The following is a 7726-nucleotide window of genomic DNA, read 5'->3' as shown; positions in this document are numbered from 1 at the left end:
GTCGGTTCCTAGTGCCATTTTACAGTCGACCCAATTACTGATCCACCTGAAGTGGGATAAACTCAAATTCTAAAGTCATCTGGCAGTAACATAAATGAATACCACATGACAGGGGCAACTATGGAAAACTGAGGAGCTTAGGCCTCTAAAACCAGCAGTCCTGCTCAGCCTCTGGTGATGTTGCCATGTAGGAATACAGGGGTGCAGCCCGAGTCTTGCCACACTGTCCAATTTCTCAAGAAGGTAGGGATTTAGATTTTATTTAATCTCCTGACTTAAAAAAAGGTGAGTAAATTATTTGATTTTTGGTAAAGCATGCTGTAGGCCAAACACATGTAAGTCTGCAGGCAGGTTTAGGACCGTGATCAGCAACTTCTGTATGTGTGCTTGTCACTGCGTCTTGCACAGCAGGTCCTTGATATAATCCTAATTGAATATAAGAATTGGGAAATCATAGTTAATTGGAGAATTGAGGTACCATTAAAATAGATATGTGAACTTCTTTTTTTTTTTGGAAGTTAATTTAAGAGTTTATTATGATTTATAAGTCTCATTTTAAAAACATCAGTCCATCAAACCATGTAGAAATAAGTATGCAAAAAGTCTGCAAAACAAAACATACTTTAAACATGTTTAAGTAGAGAAGTTATCTGAAATTCTGGATTTTCAGTCACTTCATTATTTGCATTATTATGCAATGGCAGCCAAATAATCCTTAACTTCAGTTGGGGTAAGCCTCCTAAATCCGGCTTCATTGCAGATTCCAACTTCTATATTATCTTCTGTCATCTGCCCTTCAAAGCTTTCCTTTAGGGTTAATATGGCTGTATGAATGGCATCTTCAAGTTCCAGATCTTCATTATATCTTTTCTCAAGGAAAGTTTTCCCATTCACATAGTTCTTTCCCATTGCTGTGGCTTTCCAGGCAAAGTAAGCTCCAGATGGATCTGACTGAAATAAATATGACCGTCCCTCATTCCAACCACAAATAAGTAAAGAAACTCCAAATGGGCGAACACCACCTGACTGGGTGTATTCCTGCATCATGGAAGCTACTCTCTGGACCAGCTGAGCTGTGGGAATGGGTTCTTGGTAAACGAGATAGTACTGTTGAGCTAGTTTTCGAGCTCTGTGCACAAGTACCCTGTAATTTGGGCCCATGCCACTGTACACCAAACCTATATTCTTGGTGATTGGTTCCACTTTGTGGACACTTTGCTCATCATACAGAATGGATTTATGTTTCTTCTCAGTTGCCAAGACCACGCCATTTGCAGCTTTAATTCCCACTGAAGGAGCTCCTCCAGCTACAGCAGCCAAAGCATATTCTATAGTTTACCAGACGGGCTGAATGTAGTCAGTGAAAAGCTGTAACCACGCTTCACCATCTTTACCCGAAGACCTGAACTTCTTAATTGGTGTTGATAATGGATAGATTGGAAAAATCTAAAATAATAGATGAAGATGAATGAGGCATTGTCTGGATGCCATAGATACAATCCCTACCGTGTTTCTAGGATGAAGTAAACTACATCTTTATAAATTCCTTGTCTTTTGGGAAGAATAGTGAAGGGCAGGAAGGTAAGGCAGGATGATAAGAAGGATATCAGGGGTGGGGAGGGGGCGTGGAAATCATAAAAAAAAAAAAAAAAATCTTCAAACACCAAAGTCCATGCTTTTCTGTATCATCAGGCTGCTTCTAAATGAAGTTAATGCTTGTACAACTCTTTCTAATCTACAGAACATTCGCTGAGTCTTGCTTGGGGATTCTAATATAGTATTTATCTGCATTTGAAATCCAAGGTGGTGATTATTGAAGCTCTGCCTGTGTTTAGGAAGTTAGATGTTGGTACCATTTTAGAGCCAGATAAATGTGATTCTCCGATTCCACTGACAAGAAAAAAAGCTTGTCAGTGATGCAGACAAGTGACTCATCTTTGATGAGATTCAGCTTTATGGAACCTACCCTTCTTTATGACTTAAAAAAAAAAAACAACATTTAAAATCACTTAAGTCCTAGGAAGATTCTTAGATAATTGAAAAAGGAATGAGTCATAATGAGTTTTCACTGATGCATGTTGCCTCTCATCACTAATTCCACTGATATCCTATAGGGAACATAAAGAGCCTCTCATCTCACTGATTGGTGGCATGAAAAGGCATACATCTGACACATAGAGTTTAACTCTGCCCTTTCTGAACCAGATGGACTTGCCTAGGGACAGAAAGGAAAATGCCTTTGTTCTCTGGCCCTCTTGCCTACAGAAGCTCTAATCCAGTCAATGTTATTCCTGATGGACTGGAGAATCCCAGATGTCATGCTCCATCATTATCCTTCCAGATACTTATCCCACATTTGCACTTGCTCTCAGTTGCTATGCCATTGGGACTGTTAGAAGATTTAACTAACCATGGCATAATTCCACATTTAGTGCAAAAGTTCTCTTTGGTTTTGATATATTAGCTATTCCATTGCCAGTTTACCTGATAGTTGGTTATAAGACAGTTTTACATTTCAGTCCCACAGGCAATTGAGAAATGAGTGTTTAAAATATTGTAAACAACATAGGGATCTTTTTTCCCCTTAATTTTTGTATCCTCAAAGCCTGCAGCGCCTGATGACTATAAAGTGCTCAATAAGTGTTTACTGAACCAAATCAAAATCTTAAGCAATTTTCATTCCAGAAATGTTTGTAAACGTTTTCGGATTTTAGAGACATATTTCTACTTCCCTGATGGCTCACTGGGTAAAGACTTTGCCTGCAATGCAGGAGACACAGGAAACGCAGGTTCAGTTCCTGGGTTGGGAAGATCCTCTGGAGAAGGAAATGGAACTCACTCCAGTATTTTTGCCTGGAAAACCCCATGGAGAGAGAAGCCAGCCTGGCGGGCTACAGGCCAAAGAGTGACAAAGAGCTGGATGTGACTAAGCATCCATGAACACAAAGACACATTTATATTTTGATAACCTCGTGAACTTAAGGGAGTCTGATTAAGACATTGCTGAATTAATAAATTATTCCCTCTGATACAGAATAGAGAATTCTGGTGACTATAACTGTTCAGTTCAGTTCAGTCGCTCAGTCGTGTCCGACTCCTTGTGACCCCATGAATCGCAGCACTCCAGGCCTCCCTGTCCATCACCAACTCCTGGAGTTCACTCAAACTCATGCCTATCGAATCAGTGATGCCATCCCGCCATCTCATCCTCTGTCATCCCCTGCTCCTCCTGTCCCCAATCTCTCCCAGCATCAGAGTCTTTTCCAATGAGTCAACTCTTTGCATGAGGTGGCCAAAGTATTGGAGTTTCAGCTTTAGCATCATTCCTTCCAAAGAAATCTCAGGGCTGATCTCCTTCAGAATGGACTGGTTGGATCTCCTTGCAGTCCAAGGGACTCTCAAGAGTCTTCTCCAACACCACAGTTCAAAAGCATCAGTTCTTCGGCACTCAGCTTTCTTCACAGTCCAACTCTCACATCCATACATGACCACTGGAAAAACCATAGCCTTGACTAGACGGGCCTTTGTTGGCAAAGTAATGTCTCTACTTTTAAATATGCTATCTATAGAGGTTGGTCATAACTTTCCTTCCAAGGAGTAGGCGTCTTTTGATTTCATGGCTGCAGTCACCATCTGCAGTGATTTTGGAGCCCCCCAAAATGAAGTCTGACACTGTTTCCACTGTTTCCCCATCTATTTCCCATGAAGTGACTATAACTGTATAGAAGTATTAGTACAACCAGAATTCCTTATGTAAATGAACAGAGACTTCTAAATAGCGGGAAGGGTAAAAAGCTGTCACAAGACTGTGCACATTACAGGAGAGGTACATAGTATTAAAATCACTGAATTAAAGAACTTAGTCTTTAGTTTCTCTTTTAATCTTCAATTCTTTTGGTTCAAGGGAAGAAAAGATATTTGTTCCATTAAATAAATGGCAGTAGAGGGAGAGCAGTGCTGTGCTGAGCCATGTTGGAGGCTGAGGCAAAAGGGACATTTAGAATATTGCTTCTGATTTTTTTCCAAAAAATCAATATTTTGTTCACCATGGAGTTTATTCATTAATTTTTATTTTTAAAGATATTTTATTAAAATAGTATTTATCTGGATTACAGAGTTTTTTGATCCTCCCTTAAATTTTACAGCCAAGGCAAGTATCTCATTTGCCTTACCCTAGTTCCGGTCCAGGATGTGACAGCAGAAATGTTATTTTCTGGCTGGTGTAACTTAAAAAAAAACTTAGCCTCACATCTTATTGTGATGCTGCATCACTAAGGAAAAAATGTTAAAAAAAACCAAACATCTAATGTATTATTTTTATTAAGGGAGGAAAAATATCCTATTTTAGAGAGATTTATATCAGATAAAATAAAATTATAAAAGCCTTTTGGTTTGAAATGCGTTCAGCTGTAAGTAATGGCATATTCAATGTATGTGGGCTTAAATTTATGAGTCTGTTTTTCTTACATAGCAAGTGGTTTGGAGGTAGGCACTATGGAATTCCTTTCCTTGGTCTCCTAATGCTTGTTGCCTCATAGTTGTGAACCTTCTACTCCAGTTCTAGCAATTTCTTGCTTTTAAATGCAGTAAGAAAGGGCAAAAACCTTGATAAGAATATATATCCCCTTTATTAGGGGTGCCCATGTCTTCCCAGAGGCCACACCAACATGTCTTTGCTCATATCCCCATTCAGAATAAAGAGCCAACAAGATCTCTTAAGGAGGCTGGGAAAGCTAGCTTTCACATGGACCTAGTCACATTCCTTCCCTGAACAAAAGACCCTTAAGCCAGAAGGAAATAGTCTGGAGATAAGAGTGTCCTGATATGAACTAGCTCCTGTAGAATTCCTGTAAAGGATGCTGTAACTATCTGAGAGTAAACTCGAGCTGTTGTGTTTATAAACTCATCTTCAAGGATGACGTTCTTGAAATTGTTCTTTTTTAGAGACTTTGTAGTTTTTATTACTTTTTATTTAGAAGTGAGTACCAATTGCCATCTCCTTAACATTCCCATTGTTAAATCTTAAAATGTAAATAACAACAAATATGTGCACAGTTCTGCCAGAAAGAATAGGTGGATGGCACGTGTTAGCAACTGTGTTTAAAATATTGATTTCTATGAGTTTGATTTTGTTATCTAGCATGCTTTAGTCAAGCTCTCATCCATCAGCATTTGGGGTATCAATCCATTGACCTTCCTTTTCAACAAAATGGAAACATAAGTTGGCCTCTGTTGACCATTACATATATGACAGTATTTTAACCAAACTATTTGCTACCAGAAAACTATAGAAATGTTTAAAAATAAGAATATTTACTCATTCTCCTACAATGTTGACTTTTCCAAATTATTTTGTTCATAGGTGCTTCTTACCTTTTAAATGGTAAATACTTCCTATTTTTCTTCAAATGACTTAATTCAGATGCTCCCCAGCTTGCAATGGGATTATGTTCAACTAAACCCATCGTAAGTTGAAAATATAAGTTGAAAATGCATTTAATACACATATCCTACATCATCATGGGTTTCCCTGGTGGCTCGGGGGTAAAGAATTTCCCTGTCAATGAAGGAGATGTGGATTCAATCCCTAGGTTGGGAAGATCCCCTGGAGAAGAAAATGACAATCCATTCCAACATTCTTGACTGGGAAATCCCATGGACAGAGGTGCGTGGCAGCCCACAGTCCATGGGATCCACAGGAGTCAGACATAGTGACTAAACAACAGCAACATCATCATAGCTTAGTCTCGCTTACCTTAAATGTGCTCACAATGCACCATACAACATCCATTTTTCACCCTTGTGAACACTTGGCTGACTGGGAGCTGTGCTTTGCTGCCACTGCCCAGCACCACCAGATAGCATCCTGCAGCATACTGCTAGCCAGGGAAAATGATCAGAATTCAAAGCATGTTTTTTACTGAATATACATCACTTTTGCACCATCATGAATTAAAAAAATCATGTCGCACCATGGTTAAGTCAGGAACTGTCTGTATAGTATACAGCCATGTGGATACAAGGATGATCTTTCCCAAAGTCCATAGAATAGGATAGCAATTCTTTTCTCTAGTTTGTGAGTCACAGAGGAAGGATCAGCAAATTTCAGCTGGCCAGTTAGGCTTCCTGGAGGTCTCACAGGTTTAGGGAGGTTAGGGGTCAAGTTCTGGAAGCATTGGACAATCACTGTAGACTTGATGAGGCAAGAGTTTGGAGATCTTCCTGACATAAAGTGTAACATACTAACATAGGTACACATCATGGTAATTAACAGAATAGATTTTTGTTTCCTTTGTTGGTTTCTTTTCTTTTAGGATTACTTTTGTACCCCGAGAGAACATTATGAGTTGAGTGATAATTGTAGTAGGACTGGGACTCAAAAGACCTGGGTTAGCTATAAATGACTGCTAATATTTATTTATAACAACCTTGGCTTTATTACTCCATCCTTGGGGCTTGGCGTTCAGTTCAGTCGCTCAGTCATGTCTGACTGCTTGCGACCCCATGGACGGCAACATGCCGGGCTTCCCTGTCCATCACCAACTCCTGGAGCCTACTCAAACTCATGTCCATCAAGTTGGTGATGCCATCCAACCATCTCATCCTCTGTCATCCCCTTCTCCTCCCACCCTCAATCCCTCCTAGCATCAAGGTCTTTTCCAATGAGTCAGTTCTTCACATCAGGTGGCCAAAGTATTGGAGTTTCAGCTTCAGCATCAGTCCTTCCAATGAACATTCAGGACTGATTTCCTTTAGGATTGACTGGTTGGATCTCCTTGCAGTCCAAGGGATTCTCAAGAGTCTTCTCGAACACCACAGTTGAAAAGCATAAATCCTTTGGTGATTAGCTTTCTTTATAGTCCAAATGTTACATCCATCTATGACTACTGGAAAAACCCATAGCTTTGACTAGACGAACCTTTGTTGACAAAGTAATGCCTCTGCTTTTTAATATGCTGTCTAGGTTGGTCATAGCTTTTCTTCCAAGAAGCAAGTGTCTTTTAATTTCACTTATTCACAAATTGGTGTTTTTTTTTTTTTTAAAGAATAATTTCTTTCTTTGAATCTAATCTGGTAGAGAAACTGCATACATTTGGACTGATGAAAGGAGATCTACTCTACTTAAAATTATGCAGAGGGTCATCACCAACCCTGCCACTGAGAACCTGTCTTAGACTTTGAAAATCTGCTGCAAAATCCATAGGCTGCAGGGGAGAATGCTTAAATGCTGAGAGGGAGGAATGAAAAGTGAATAAGATCATAAGGGATAAATTGAAACTCATTTCTGTTGTCACTTTCCTGACTTTTTTTCTTTTTTAATTTTTTTGGGTTCCCGAGAAGTTCTAAGAAATTGCTTTCATGGCTCACCTTATGATTGCTTGAGTTAACTTGTTTTGAATATATAATTATCTTCATTCTAATCATTTTTCTATGCATGTGACATACACTGACTTTTACTGACATGCAGATGCAGCATCTGCATCAGCAATTTTCTTTTAGTGATTTAACCTTCTTATTGTGTGAAGAGCAAAAATGAATGTGTCCATGAATTTGTCACAAGGCAGTCATCCATGGAACCCCCGACACAGTGCAAGAAGTAGAACATTGATAGAATTCCAGAAATGAGATTTGTGGCCGTCCCTTCTCCCCATTCCATGCCCCCATCGTGTGCCCCCTTTGTTATTCCGGTTCAGGATGGTGATGGGGTGCTACTGCTTCCATATCC

The 7726-nt window shown here is 39.5% G+C and overlaps 1 pseudogene; it reads right to left on the bottom strand.

The window, feature by feature from the left end:
• Positions 1-508: 508 nt before the first annotated feature.
• On the bottom strand, positions 509-1388 carry LOC139185743 (proteasome subunit alpha type-2 pseudogene; annotated as a pseudogene).
• Positions 1389-7726: the final 6338 nt, after the last annotated feature.

This window comes from Bos indicus, chromosome 11, assembly GCF_029378745.1.
Source record: "Bos indicus isolate NIAB-ARS_2022 breed Sahiwal x Tharparkar chromosome 11, NIAB-ARS_B.indTharparkar_mat_pri_1.0, whole genome shotgun sequence".
NCBI classification, from domain to species: Eukaryota; Metazoa; Chordata; class Mammalia; order Artiodactyla; family Bovidae; genus Bos; species Bos indicus.
This window is presented reverse-complemented; position numbering and strand designations above follow the sequence as displayed.